Consider the following 15,252-nt stretch of genomic DNA (forward strand, 5'->3'; position numbering starts at 1 on the left):
CTAGGATAATTTATATACATAATTTAAAACTTGTGATATCATATTACCCATTATAATTCTAATATTATGCTTATTTAATGAATATAGATTATTGTAAACATATTTCTTTATGATATTAAAATAAATTTATGCATGTTTGTTTTAGTTTAGAATTTTTTCTACTTTATAAACTATATACAATCTCTGTAGTTTTATATATATTAAAACATTTATTGACTGCTGTGTTTCAAAGTATAAAAAATATTCTTATTAATTCCTCAATTTAAATTGACTAATTATAACATTGCAATATGTGACAGGCAAATTAATCATTTTTTTAATTCATAATAATAAATTGTATCTTTGTTAATATAATACAATTAGATATTTATTTTGATCTTTAATTACAGAAAACAAATATGTAAAATAAAAAATTGTAACCAGTAAATGAGACCATTTTGTCATATCAGGTACAAATTTTATTTGAATGACAATCTATGTAATTGCAAATAATTTGTATAAGATATAAATCATGAATATAAGCTTTGCTGTCATCTTACACTTGACTGAAAATCTCCAATGAAATATAATTTGGAAAGTTTTGATTTGACAGCTTTTGATACATGTAAATTGAACTAAGGCATACATATATGTTATTTCAATTTTATGAAATTCCTTCATGTTATAAGAAAATAATAGCGCATGCTTATCCAATCTTTCCTTATGTCCATTTTCACTGCTATATTTTACTTCTTGATCATCTTATTCAGACTTAGATATTATCTACATTGTAGATGCCATTCATTAATGCTTCTAGTTATATTTTTAAAACAAACTGGCAGCTCTCTCATGCTATAAAATTACTTTTTTTTCCTTCTGAATTTTGAGGGATTGTGAATTTTATTCCATTGTCAGATCTCATTTCCTCTTTGTATTCACATGCTGCTGCTGCTGTGTCGCTTCAGTCGTGTCTGACTATGTGCAACCCCGTAGACAGCAGCCCACCAGGGTCCTCTGTCCCTGGAATTCTCCAGGCAAGAATACTGGAGTGCGTTGCTATTTCCTTCTCCAATGCATGCATGCATGCTAAGTTGCTTCAGTTGTGTCCGACTCTGTGCGACGCTATGGACAGCAGCCCACCAGGCTCCTCTGTCCACAGGATTCTCTAGGCAAGAATACTGGAGTGGGTTGCCATTTCCTTCTCCTTTGTATTCACATAGATGGTAGTAATGTTAAACTTTTTTTCCAAGAAAGAAGTAAAAATTTCTTAGAGTGTTAAACAAGGTCCTTTGCAAGTTATCTTGAATTTACTTTTCTAATAATCTCGTTCAGTGTTCCATCCTAACTTTCTTACCATCCATCTAATGCTAATACTAGCAGTGCTGAGTTCTGTAGTGTATCTTGAGAAATCAGCTCTAGGTTGTGTAAGAATTTGAATTTCTAGAAAGATGTTCGGTGGGTTATAAAAGCCTTGAATAATATAAATAAAAAACAATGACCCTGAATGAATTTGTCAGTAATTGAGTAAACAGAAGGAGTCAAGTTTTTGCACAGGAATCCCTTCAGCTCTTATATAGAAGAGTTTTGTGGTGGGGGGATGGAAACTAGATGGTATTAATAAAATAGACATTGTGAGATCTAGGTCAGCAAATCTTTACTTTGACTGCAAGCGATAAGATAGTGGGGCTTCCCAGGTGGCGCTAGTGGTAAAGAACCCACCTGCCAAGGCAGGAGACACAGGAGATGTGGGTTCACCTCCTGGGTTAGGAAGATCCCTTGGAGCAGGGCATGGCAACCCTCTAGAATATTCTTGCCTGGAGAATCCCCATGGGCAGAGGAGCTTGGCAGGCTATAGTCTGTGGAGTTGCAAAGAGTCAGACACTACTGAGCAACTAAGTACAGCATAGCGCAGTAGATATGATGTAATGTCACTTCCATGTCTAGGTTTCAAGAGTTCTTTCATATTTCTGATCCTTTTTGTCCCCTCGTGTGACTGGGCTAAAAAAATGTCTAGTTTAGCAACATTTTCTAGTACATTAATTCTATATGAAAGTGAAAGTCAGTCATATCTGACTCTTTGCAACCCATGAACTATAGCCAACCAGGCTACTCTATCCATGGGATTTCCCAGACAAGAATACTGGAGTGGGTTACCAATTCCTTCTCCAGGGGATCTTCCTGACCCAGGGATTGAATCCGGGTGTCCTGCACAGCAGGCAGATTCTTTACCATCTGAGCCACCAGGGAAGCCTCTATAATTACAGTCTTAATGGTGCTGGCGTGATGAAGAATTGAAAGACTCTAGAAAATATTAAACTCAGAAAATGTTCCCTATCCTTAGTAACATCAAGGAATGACCTTCCCTTCTCTAATTTATAGACTAACTTCAAGACACAGGTCAAAATCACTTGATATTTATTATCTGTTTTAGCATATTTTTTTTGCAAGGATGGCAGCAATTATTGCCTTTCCTGTATCCACGCTCTCTGCATCTCTTTGCATCAAGACATGGAGTCCATTTTCCTACCCCTTCAGGTCTGAGCTGGGCCTGAAATGTGCTTGGATTAATAGGATGTTGTCCCTGGGTTGGGAGGATACCCTGGAGGAGGGCATGGCAACCCACTCCAGTATTGTTGCCTAGAGAATCCCATGGACAGAGAAGCCTGGAGGGCTACAGTCCACGGGGTTACAAAGAGTCAGACACTACTGAGCAACTAAGTACAGCACTGCACAGTGGATATGATGCAATGTCAGTTCCATGTCTAGGTGTTAAGAGTTCTTTCATATTTCTGATTCTTTTGGTCCCCCTGTGTGACAACCATGTAAACAAGTCCGGGCTAACAGTCTGAAGGGTGAGTGACCACATGGACTAGACAGATTTGAGCCAGCTCAGTTTCTCAGCTGAGACCTCAAGTATGTACTAGCCTGGCCAAGATTATCATACCACAGACGTGTGAGCAAGGCCACTTGTTAGCTGTTTTGGAAACTTGAGAGCTAAAAAAATCCTTGTTGACTTAAGCCACTAAACTTTGGAGTGATTAGTTTATAGCAAGAGCTAACTAGTCCATGTGTCCTAATTCCTTAAAGCAGATTTATTCCCTCTGGTGTGCAAACAGCACATTGTACTCTCTCATTTGCCATTATCACATTATTCTCTGACTTAATATGGTCTTTCTTCTCTGTGGACAGTATTTCCCACAGGGACAGGGATTACTTGCTCATCTTTGTATCCTTCTAACTAGGCTAAAAGCCTGACACATAAAAGATAGGTAGTAAACACTATTAATGGGTGAATTCAAAGGGCTCAGGCTGTTTGTAACACGTTGGCAAAATTGAAGATTCCTCTTATTTCCATAGGTCTTCCAGATAAAGCAGCCACGACTTGCTTTGTGTTTTCTGCAGAAGCTTAAAGCATCCTGAGAGATTCAGTGACATTCGCTGTTCAAACACTTTTGTTCCAATTAATAGTGGTGCTTCTCAAGGGGGACTGCAGCATAAATGGCTGGTCTCAGAGCCATGCTCTCCCTGGAAAACTTAAGTGGAAAACCAAAATATGCCGTGATTTTAATGAAAAACAGTCCGCATGATTCACAGTAGAAGTGGGAAACTGGGAATTATATTGTGAAATAGAGCATGTAAAACACAACGTGGCCACTGCTCTCAGCTACTATCTGAGATAATTCAACAGCGAAATCAATGAATTAACCTATTTACCTCTTTAACAAACCTGTAAAGATTCCATCATTTGACAGTGTTACTCTTTAAAAATCCAAATGTATGCATTCTTTCTTTAAATTTCCCAAATGGTAGCTATTAAGAAATTATGATGCAAGTATACTGTATATTGCGTTATATGTGTACCATTCCATAGGAACTAAGCACTTAAACACATTAACTTAGATATATTATCAAAATATATATATTTCTAAATTTTATTTATTTCTTGGCTATGGTGGTCTTCATTGCTGTGTAGGCTTTTTCTCTAGTTGCCGCAAGTGGGGTCTATTCTCTAGTTGTGGTGTGCAGGCTTCTTGTCATTGCGTCTCTTGTTGCAGAGCGTGGGCCCTAGGCATGTGGGCTTTAGTAACTGCAGCTCCAGGGCTCTAGAGCACAGACTCAGTAGTTATGGTACATGGGCTTAGTTGCTCCCAGCATGTGAGATCTTCACAGACTAGAGATTAAACCTGCATCTCCTGCTTTGGCTGGTGGATATTTTACCACTGATCATAATGTGTTTGTAAAGTGCTTTAAAGTGTGCAAAATGTTGTTTGTTTGTTTTAAATGATCAGCAATATAGGAAGGTAGCTCAAGTAAGAATTGCAATTTCATTTAATATTAGAGGCAGCAAAGTCACAAAAGACTCTTAACTTTTACAAACCAGTTAAGAGTCAGAACTGGGACCAAATTATTACTTTGAAATCGTTGTTTCTTAAACAAAACAAGTTTGACTTTATCTGATCCTTTTTAATATGAATCTTTTTTTTTATTATTCCCTCTTATATTCTTCCTTATACTGTTAAATATCAGGCTACCTATTTGACTCATGGTTTTACTTTAGGGCATACAACAGAGTCATGGAAACTTCTAAACCTGATTTCCAATGGTAAAAACTTTCTACACAGTAAGAAAATCATTACCCATGACTGTAAACAACTTTAAGGCAAGGGTAATGAGTAATGCACACCTCTTGGCTTCACAGGTGAGTAAGTTAAAGGGATTTGCAGCCTGAGACAACCCCAGAAGTTTCAGTAACTACATGAGATTTTATTCACTCATTGTCAGATAAATGTGGGAAAGAAAAATTATTCTTCAACTTCATTGCATGATATCACTCACTCACCCATTTCATCAGTGTTCACAGAGTGTCTGCTATCTTCCAGGTTCCGTGCTAAGTCCTGGCTATATGGTAGTTAACAAAACTGACATGGTGCCTGGCACATATTTTTAACTAATACACAACAAGTATGAAATGTGAAATTGCAATAAATACAGTAGTGGAAAAGAACAACCAGGTGCTCTGTAAAGAAACAAAGAAGGATAGGAATTTAGGTAGAATCTAAGGATGAGCATGCCAGGGAAATAGAAGAGCTAAGTCTGAGAGATGGGTGAAGGCTTGCATCCCTGAAGGGCTACTGGAGGGAAGTGAATGAACCGAGTCAAGAGATAAATCTGGAGAGGGGAGAAGATGCTAGGTCATATAGAGCCCTGAAGATCAAGGTAAGAAGTTCAGTGTTATCCCAAGAGGATATAGATGCACTTAGATTTTAAGTTAATGGGTAAAATCATCCTTTTTTTCAATTGAAGTATAGTTGATATACAATATTTTGTTAGTTTCAAATATAGTACCTGATTTGACATTTGCATGCATTATAAAATGATCACCATTATTAAGTCTAGTAACCATGTGTGCCCATACAAACTTATTATAATATTATATACCATGTTCCTTATGATGTATATTACACCCCTATAACTTATTTATTTTATATAGGATGTTTGTACCTCTATATCCTCCTCATCTGTTTCCTCCACCCCTCATGCCCACTCCTCTGGCAACTACCAATTTCTTCTCTATGTGTATGAGTCTATTATCATTTTTGTTTGTTTGATTTTTTACATTTCACATATAGGCTAGATCATATGTATTTTTCTTTCTAACTTATTTCACTTAGCACAATAACCCCTAGGCCATCCATGTTGTCACAAATGTCAAGATTTCATTAATTTTTTTGACTATATATATATATATATATATATATATAGAGAGAGAGAGAGAGAGAGAAGTGTGGTTACATAAATATATATATCCACATCTTCTTTATCCATTCATCTATCAGTGGATGCAGGTTATTTCCACATTTTGGCTATCAGAAATAGTGCTGCAGTGAACATTGCTATGCACATAACTTGTTAAATTCATTTTCTTATTTCTTAGGGGAAATACCAAGAAATGAAATTGCTGGATCATATGAGGTCCTATTTTTAATTTCTTGAGGAATCTCTGTACTGTTTTCCATAGTGTCTGTGACATAATTCAATTTATTTTTAAAAGGTTACTATGGCTGCTATATGGAGATGATTGAGGAGACTGGAAATGGAGAAACAAAGTAAAAATAGAATAGCAGAAGCAAGAGATTTCATTGATTAGTACAAATGTGGGACTAATAAAGATGAGATTGTTTTAAATTATTATTATTAATTATGAATAGTTTAAACTTATTCTTATTAAACACAGTTTTAAATCATTTAATGACATAATTGGCGATCTTCCCGATCCAGAGATTAAACATGTATCTCCTGCGTCTCCTTCATTGCAGATGGAATCTTTACCTGCTGAGCCATCGGGGAAGTCCAATTTCATATATGCACTTATTATTATTATACATAGTTTACAATTATTTGAAGGACAGAATGATACAAGGAGGTTGTATATGGGAGTTCAGAAAGCCTATATATGTCAGCGTGACTTGCAGCTTTGTTGAGAATGAAGCATACCTTTTATTTTGAATATTTCCATCAGTCAGTCAGTTCAGTCACTCAGTCATGTCCGACTGTTTGTGACCCCATGAACCACAGCACGCCAGGCCTCTCTGTCCATCACCAACTCCCGGAGTCCACCCAAACCCATGTCCATTGAGTCGGTGATGCCATCCAGCCATCTCATCCTCTGTCATCCCCTTCTCCTTCTGCCCTCAATCTTTCCCAGCATCAGGGTCTTTTCCAATGAGTCAGCTCTTCACATCAGGTGGTCAAAGTATTGGAGTTTCAGCTTCAACATCAGTCCTTCCAATGAACACCCAGGACTGATGTCCTGTAGGATGGACTGGTTGGATCTCCTTGCAGTCCAAGGGACTCTCAAGAGTCTTCTCCAACACCACAGTTCAAAACCATCAATTCTTCGGCGCTCAGCTTTCTTTATAGTCCAACTCTCACATCCATATATGACCGCTGGAAAAATCATAGCCTTGACTAGACGAAACTTTGTTGACAAAGTGATGTCTCTGCTTTTTAATATGCTGTCTAAATTGGTCATAACTTTCCTTCCAAGGAGTAAGCGCCTTTTAATTTCATGGCTTCAATCACCATCTGCAGTGATTTTGGAACCCAGAAAAATAGTCAGCCACTGTTTCCACTGTTTCCCCATCTATTTGCCATGAAGTGATGGGACCATGGCTTCTAGGAAAATTGGCATGGATGTTTTCAGAGAGAATCCAACTCAGGACACATGCTACAACAGGGATGAATCTTGAAGACATTATGCCAAGTGAAATAAGCCAGTCACAAAATGAAAACTATTGTATAATTCCATCTATATGAGGTTGTCTGGAATAGTCAAATTCATAAAGAAGGAAAGTAGAATGGTGGTTACCAGGGACTGCAGGGAGAAGAGAATGGGAGTTAGTGCTTAATGAACGGAGTTTCAATTGTGAAGGATAAAAAGTTCTGGAGATGAATAGTGACTATTTGCATAACTGTGAATGTAATTAATGCCAATAAACTTTGTACTTAAAATGATAAGTGCTATGTGGTTTTTACTATCATAAAAAATAGAAAAAATATTTCGAGAAATGGTGAATCTTCTTACCTTCATGAGTATTGGCATAGATATTTAGGAATGTATTATGTATCAATTTAACATATAACATATTGATGTGTTTGAACTAAAATATGGTATATGAAACTGTATCATTGCTATGGCTGCATTTTAAATTTTATCCAGAAATGCTCTGCGGATGTTACCCACGCTCTCTGTGTTAGGTTTTAGCATTTTCTTGTCCTTGTGAAGATATGGTATTCCACTTTTCTTCCTTTTAAATAACTTTCAGATGACTTTCATTTCCATACCAATAAGTTCATTCTAGCAATAAAATTTTATTGTCACTTTCCAAGTTTTTATTTTCACCTTTTTATGAATACTATCAGGAGACAAGAAAGAACTTTACCCTTATATACCAACTTGCCACTCAAATTTATTTCCTAAAGTTAATCAAAAAGTTTTGGAGGATTTATTTCATCTTATGATTATCCAAATGTGTCAATTCATTAATATATAGGTGTTCTAAAATTCAGCACTGCAAAGACCACTTAAAGCCATTACAATTACTGAGCGGAGTGGATCCTGAGCTTTTGAATGTAAAGAGGATTTCTCCCGCCCACCTTCATTCTGATGCAATGTCATACGTAGTAGGTGTGAAAAAATTTTTGATTGATACAGTGGATGTGTGCTACATTCCTAACATCTGTTTATTAGCATTCTTATGTTTGTTTAAGCTGTTATGCTATTCAACATAGAAGAGAAATAATTCAACATCCCAGCCTTCCTTACAGTCAGGTTGTGGGCATGCAGCCTAAAGTTCCCCAATCAGATGAGAACACAAAACTGTGTCAAGTCATTCTCTTGCTGGAGCAAGCAATGTAGACTTGTCTTAAAGGTTAGTATTACAGCAATATTAAAGGTCAAATTCGTGACACCGAAGCAGCATTTGTGTGGGACAGTTGGGATCACAGAGCAGTCAAATTCCTTGTATTAAATGCTAAGTTGTAGAGGTAATAACATCAACAGTGGTTTCAAAGAATTTTTTTTCCCACATCTTTTTCTCAGATGCAGAGCCTCAGTCCTGTTTTGAGAGGCTTCAGAATGATTCTACATGCCATCTAACATACTTTTAATTAATTATATTTCCCATTCAACCAATGAGATGACTCTATAACAAAGAACCTGACTGGTAGAATTGATAGAAACATTCATTCATTCTGTCAACCAGCCATTTATCAATGGCATTTGTATATGACATTTATCATTCATTCATTCAGACACTTATTCATCATCTACTATATCCCAAGAACTGAACTGACTGCTGGGTCAGCAAAGACTAATAACATAAATCTTTGCTTTAAGAATATTAAAACCCAGTCAAGGGGACTGATGAGTCAATGGAGTGTCACAGTAATAGTGTGATGGGGACAATAAATAAATATTCAGAGAGAGAGATATGTGAATATATAAAAGTATGGCTTTGCTAGGCTTGAGAAATCAAAGAAGTCTTCTGAGAAAGAACAGTGTTTTCCAAACTTGACTCATAGGTCATCTTGCATTAGAATCAATCTTTGCTGCTTGAAACTGCTAAATTGCTTGTCCTATGCTATAGCTACATTATGCAAAATTTTGGCTCTACCTGGCTTGAAATTCAACATTATAAAACTAAAATTATGGCATCCAGTCCCATCATTTCATGGCAAACACAAGGGGAAAAAGGGCAAACAGTGACAGATTTTATTTTCTTGATCTCCCAAATCAATGCAGAAGGTAACTGCAGCCATGAAATTAAAAGACCTTTGCTCCTTTGGAGGAGAGCTATGACAAAATAGACAGAGTATGAAAAAGTGGAGACCTCACTTTGCTGACAAAGATCTGTATAGTCAAAGCTATGGTTTTTCCAGTAGTCATGTATGGATGTGAGAGTTGGACCATAAAGAAGGCTGAGTGCTGAAGAATAAATGCTTTCAAATTGTGGTGCTAGAGAAGACTCTTAAGAGTCTCTTGGGCATCAAGGAGATCAAACCAATCAATCCTAAAGGAAATTAACCCTGAATATTCATTGGAAGGACTGATGCTGAAGCTGAAGCTTCAATACTTTGGCTACCTGATGTGAAGCGCCCACTTATTAGAAAAGACCTTGATGCTGGAAAGATTGAGCACAAAAGCAGAAGGTGGTGGCAAAGGATGAAATGGTTATACAGCACCACCAACTCAATGAACATGAATTTGAGCAAACTTCAGGAGATAGTGAAGGACAGAGTATCATGGCATGCTGCAGTCTATGAGGTTGCAAAGAGTCAGACACAACTTGGTGACTGAACAACAAATTCAGTAATCTGCTTGTGGAAACATTTTGAGAATATAAATTTGGTAAGGGAAGGGAATGGATTTGGGAAGGTGTTTGTTCAAAGTCTCAAATATAAGAGGGAATTGTTGCAAGATTAGTCTCCATGACCAAAGGACTCAAATGTGCAGATGGCTTCAAACACCTCTAGATTGATATATTTTGACATTGGTGTGAAGTGTCAAAGTTTTAAGTCAAAGAGATCTATATTTGAATCTTCTACTCCTTTGGCCTGTTTCTCTACCTTGACAAAAAGGAAAGTGATACCAAACACATTAGAAGTTGGTGGAACTTAAATTTAATTGTTGTATAAAGACATTGATTTTCGATTAGACTTTATTGATTTGTTAACCTTTAGTCTCATTACCTTTATATATAATTTTTTTGGCCAAAAAGAGCTTCCTCCTTTGGTTGCTTGTTAGTTGTATGGTCATTAGCCCTCAATTGTTAAAGTGTACTGCAACTCATGCAGTACACAACAGAGCAGCTGACTTATTGGAACAACCAATTGATTGGAAAAGACTCTGATGCTGGGAAAGACTGAAGGCAGGAGGAGAAGAGGGCAGCAGAGGATGAGATGCTTGGATGGCATCACCTATTCAATGGACATGAAATTGGGTGAACCCCGGGAGATGGTGAGGGACAGGGAGGCCTGGCATGATACAGTTCAGAGGGTTGTAAAAAGTTGGACACGAATTAGCAACTCAACAACTCCAACAACAAGAGAGCAACAGTGTGGATAGAAGCTTAATAAATGACTTTTAACAATAGTCAAGATAGTGATTTATGTCTTCTTAAGTCATGTTTAATACTATTAAATTCATATTACATTCTACTAAAAAATGAAGAATTTTGAAAAGCATATGGGAACATATTTGTTGATTATATGAATATTGGCTCTGATCTAGCTTGCAAAAAATAGCAAATCAGCAAAAGACATATTTGGCTAAATGTCAAAGAAAATATTTTAAACATATTGGGAATATGTTAGCAGATGTTTCCCAATGTTTAATACTGTTTTTGATGAAGCTTAGTGTTGGCATAATATTTTCATTCAGATCTAAACTATTTTGTTTCCAAGAAAATAAAAACTATATCCACCTCTCTGATTATTACCCTTTTGTTACTTTCTTGAATAAAATAGAGAGGACTTAAACAATTGTGCTTGAAATCACTCTTGATGGAGGCTTTCCATTTTGGTATTTCATGCTGCTATTGTTTTCTTGATTTCCCATGAAATCAGATATTATTTTCTAATTAGGGCAGCACAATAGCAGCTGAGCTATAGCAGATTTTCCTGTTACTGAGTTTGGTAAACAAGGTATTCATGATTTCAGCAGATGTCTCCTCTACTTCTTTCTAAGCAGGGAAGATGATCAAGCTGCAGACACAAGTCCATCACACCATGAGCAAAGTTCATCACAAAGGTCAGAAGCCCCAGGATTTTAGCCATTACTATCTGGGATATCATCTGCTCATCCACCACACTGGCCATGTGCTCCTTTAAAATTACTTTCATTTCTGTTGGGCTTCCCTTGTGGCTCAGCTGGTAAAGAATATGCCTGCAGTGTGGGAGACCTGGGTTGGATCCCGGGTTGGGAAGATCCCCTGGAGAAGGGAAAGGCTACCCACTCCAGTATTCTGGCCTGGAGAATTCCATGGACTGTATAGTCCATGGGGTTGCAAAGAGTCAGACACGAATGAGTGACTTTCACTTTCACTTTCATTTTTTTTACTTGGTAGATCATTGCATAAAACTTAATACTAATTTCCTCTCAGTTTTATTTCTTGTTGTTTAGTCACTAAGTCGTGTCCAACTCTTTGCAATCTCATGGTCTGTGGCAGGCCACACTCCTCTGTCCTCTACTATCTCCCAGAGTTGGCTCAAATTTATGCCCATTCAGTAGGTGATACTATCTAACCATCTCATCCTCTGGTATCACTTTCTCCTTTTGTATTTAGTCTTTCTCAGCATCAGGGTCTTTTCCAATGAGTCAAGTTTTGCATCAGGGTCCAAAGTTTGGAGCTTCAGCTTCAGCATCAGTCCTTCCAATAACTATTTAGGGTTGATTTCCTTTTAGGATTGACTGATTTGATCTTCTTGAGGTCTAAGGGACTCTCAAGAGTCTTTTCCAGCACCACAATTTAAAAGCATCAATTCTTCAGTGCTCAGCCTTTTTTATGGTCCAACTTTCCCATGTGTATATAACAACAGACAAAACCATAGTTTTGACTGTACAGACTTTTGTTGGCAAAGTGATATCTCTGCTTTTTAATACACTGTCTAGTTTTGCCATAGCTTTCCTTCCAAGGAGCTTGGGTTTATACTAGTGCATTTTTTAAAAAGTGGACTATAATTGCTTTACAATGTTGTGCTAGTTTCTGCTGTACAACAGCGTGAATCAGCTATATGTATACATATATCCCTTCCTCTTGATTCTCCCTCCTGCCCCACCCCTCGTCCTACCACTCCAGGTAATCACCGAACACCGAGCTGAGCTCCCTGTGCTATACAGCAGCTTCTCACTAGCTGTCTGTTTTACACATGGTAGTGTATATATGTCAACACTACATTCTCAGTTCATCCCACCCTCTCCTTCCCCTTTGTGTTCAGAAGTCTGTTCTCTAAGTCTACGTATCTATTCTTGCCCTGCACATTGGATCATCAGTACTATTTTTCTAGATTCTATATACATGTGTTAATATACTAGTGCTCTTAAAGCGACACTACATTGCAAATATACTTGTTCACTAGTGTTTGTTATGGCTCTTCTTGCTTTAAGATATGAATAGATATGCCTTCATTTTGTCTGTGACTTTTTTGGACTCACTGCTTTTATTACCCACTCTCCATATATGGCAGGAGGAGAAGGGGATGACAGAGGATGAGATGGTTGGATGGCATCACTGACTCAGTAGACATGGGTTTGAGCAAACTCCAGGAGATGGTGAAGGACAGGGAAGCCTGGCTTGCTGCATTCCATGGGGTCGCAAAGAGTCGGACATGACTTAGTGACTGAAGAACAAAACAACTTCATATACAAAAGCACACATTTCTTACCATGCTCTGCAAAGCTTTCCGTGATTTGATGTTAATCAGCCTTTCATAGATATAGCACGTATTATATCCTTTATAAATCTCACATTCTAACTGACATGGATTCTTTCAAGATATTCTCTATTTTTCTTTTTTTTTTTTTTAGTTTTATACCTTTGCTTACTGTTTATTCTCCCTGTAATGTATAGCTTCTGTCCATATTCCCATCTTAAGTTTCCATCATTAAAGTCATTGTAGATGGAATCTTCTGTCAAAGGACATTTAGGAGAGTTCTAATGGTTTGCTATAACAAACAAGCTTCAGTGGACAATATTGTGTATTTCTTCACGTGCCTCTGTGTGAGAGTTTAACTGTATATATATATATGTGTGTGTGTGTGTGTATATATATATATATGTGTGTGTGTGTGTGTATATATATATATGTACATAGATAGATAGATAGATAGATAGATACAGATATCTGCTAGTGTCTAACCTTGCCTGACTTCCTGGAAGCCTAGTTGGATCTGATGGGCCCTGGGAGGTCTGCCCCATACCCTTTGGTGAAGGGCGCCTTACCCCTTATCCTGTTGCTCTCTTCTGTTCTCATCAGAACCAGCTGGCCCCAGGGGGAGCTTGCTATCCATCTCAGGCATATCTACATTCTCTGCAAGTGCTCCTCTGTTAAGGAACTGTTGGGTGAGTTCTGTTTTGGTAGGAGGCAGGAAAAACTGAAAGAGTAACTCCTGCAAATCTCTCTCTTCTTTCAAGGGAGACTCCTGAGGATCCCCTCCCTGGGGACAGGAAGTTGCACTAGGCCTGGCCAAGGTCTCTTGTTCCAGAGTTGACCATCTCTCAAGTTTGAAGGAGGGAAACTTTGAACAAGCAAGAATCTTTTACCTCAGCACATTAGGCTCTTTTTTTTTGCTTTTGTTTCTAATTTTTAGTGGAGTATAGTTGATTTACAATGTTGTGTTAGTTTCAAGTATATAGCAAAGCAAATTAGTTATGCGTATACATATATTCACTTTTTTTTTCTTAGATTTTTTTTTTCCCATAAAAGCCATTACAGAATATTGAGTAAAGTTCCCTGTGCCATACAGTAGGTTCTTATTAGTTACCTATATATAGTAATGTGTATATGTCAGTCCCAATCTCCCAGTTTATCCCTCCCCTCTACTTATCCCTGTAACCTAAGTTTGTCTTCTACGTCTGTGATTCTACTTCAGTTTTGTAAATAAGTTCATGTGTACCCCTCTTTTTTTAAATTCCACATATAAGCAATATCACATGATATTTGTCTGTCTGACTTACTTCACTCATTGACAATCCATTTGGGGAGCTGATTGAAAACTTTTAAACAGAAAAATGACATGATCTGGCTTAAATGTTTGAAGAACTAATGGCAGGTTTCAAAATAATATGAACTCTAAATGACATGGCATTATTTGTTCCTTTTTTATGGCTGAGTAATATTCCATTTTGTGTATGTGTCACATCTTCAGTATCCATTCCTCCGTTGATAGAGATTTAGTTTCCTTTCATGTCCTATCTATTTGTAAATAGTGCTACAATGAACACTGCAGTGCATGTATCTTTTCAAACTATTGTTTTCTCTCGGCCTATGGCCCAGAGTAAGACTGCCAGTTCATACGATATTTCTATTTTAAGTTTAAAAGAAGACTATTAGACATCCTGACACCACAGCACTGTTAGCCCTGCCCGGAAGCTGGCTTTAGAGCGTGTGCATTATGTACATACCCTATGACCTCTTCTCTCACTGTTTTGGTTGAATAGTCTGTCACAGTTTGAGGACAGTGGATAATTTGTATTCTTTGAGTTTAAAAATGTTGGTACTATATAAAATCATATATATATATAGAGAGAGAGAGAGAGAGAAAGAGAAAATTATAGTATGTAAATCTTTGATTTTACAAACTATACAAAATTTGGCCTTAAGTAGTGGTACTACTTTAGATTTCTACCCAACAGTTTTGATAATTACTGTAGCTTAATGCTCTGCTTAGTATTGCTAGATTTTAATTATTGCTCAATTTTTAAACATTTTAATTTCGAAAACATTTCACAAAATGTGTTACCAAGGATGTATTGTGGTTTTATTATTTTAATGCTCATTTCCTTGAATTCCAGTGACATTTCCTAAAATTCCATAATCACTGAAATTGATAAATTATATTCATACAATGGAATAAAAGAGTGTAATTAAAACAAAGGAACTAGAGCTACATTAAAAACATTGACAATTCTTAAAAATTAAAATATTTGTAAAAATTGTATCTAATATTTATCAACTTCCTGTAGTAGGATATCACCTATATAAAATCTAAAA

Source organism: Giraffa tippelskirchi, chromosome 2 (assembly GCF_054371585.1).
Source record: "Giraffa tippelskirchi isolate mGirTip1 chromosome 2, T2T-mGirTip1v1.2.pri, whole genome shotgun sequence".
In the NCBI taxonomy this organism is placed as follows: Eukaryota; Metazoa; Chordata; class Mammalia; order Artiodactyla; family Giraffidae; genus Giraffa; species Giraffa tippelskirchi.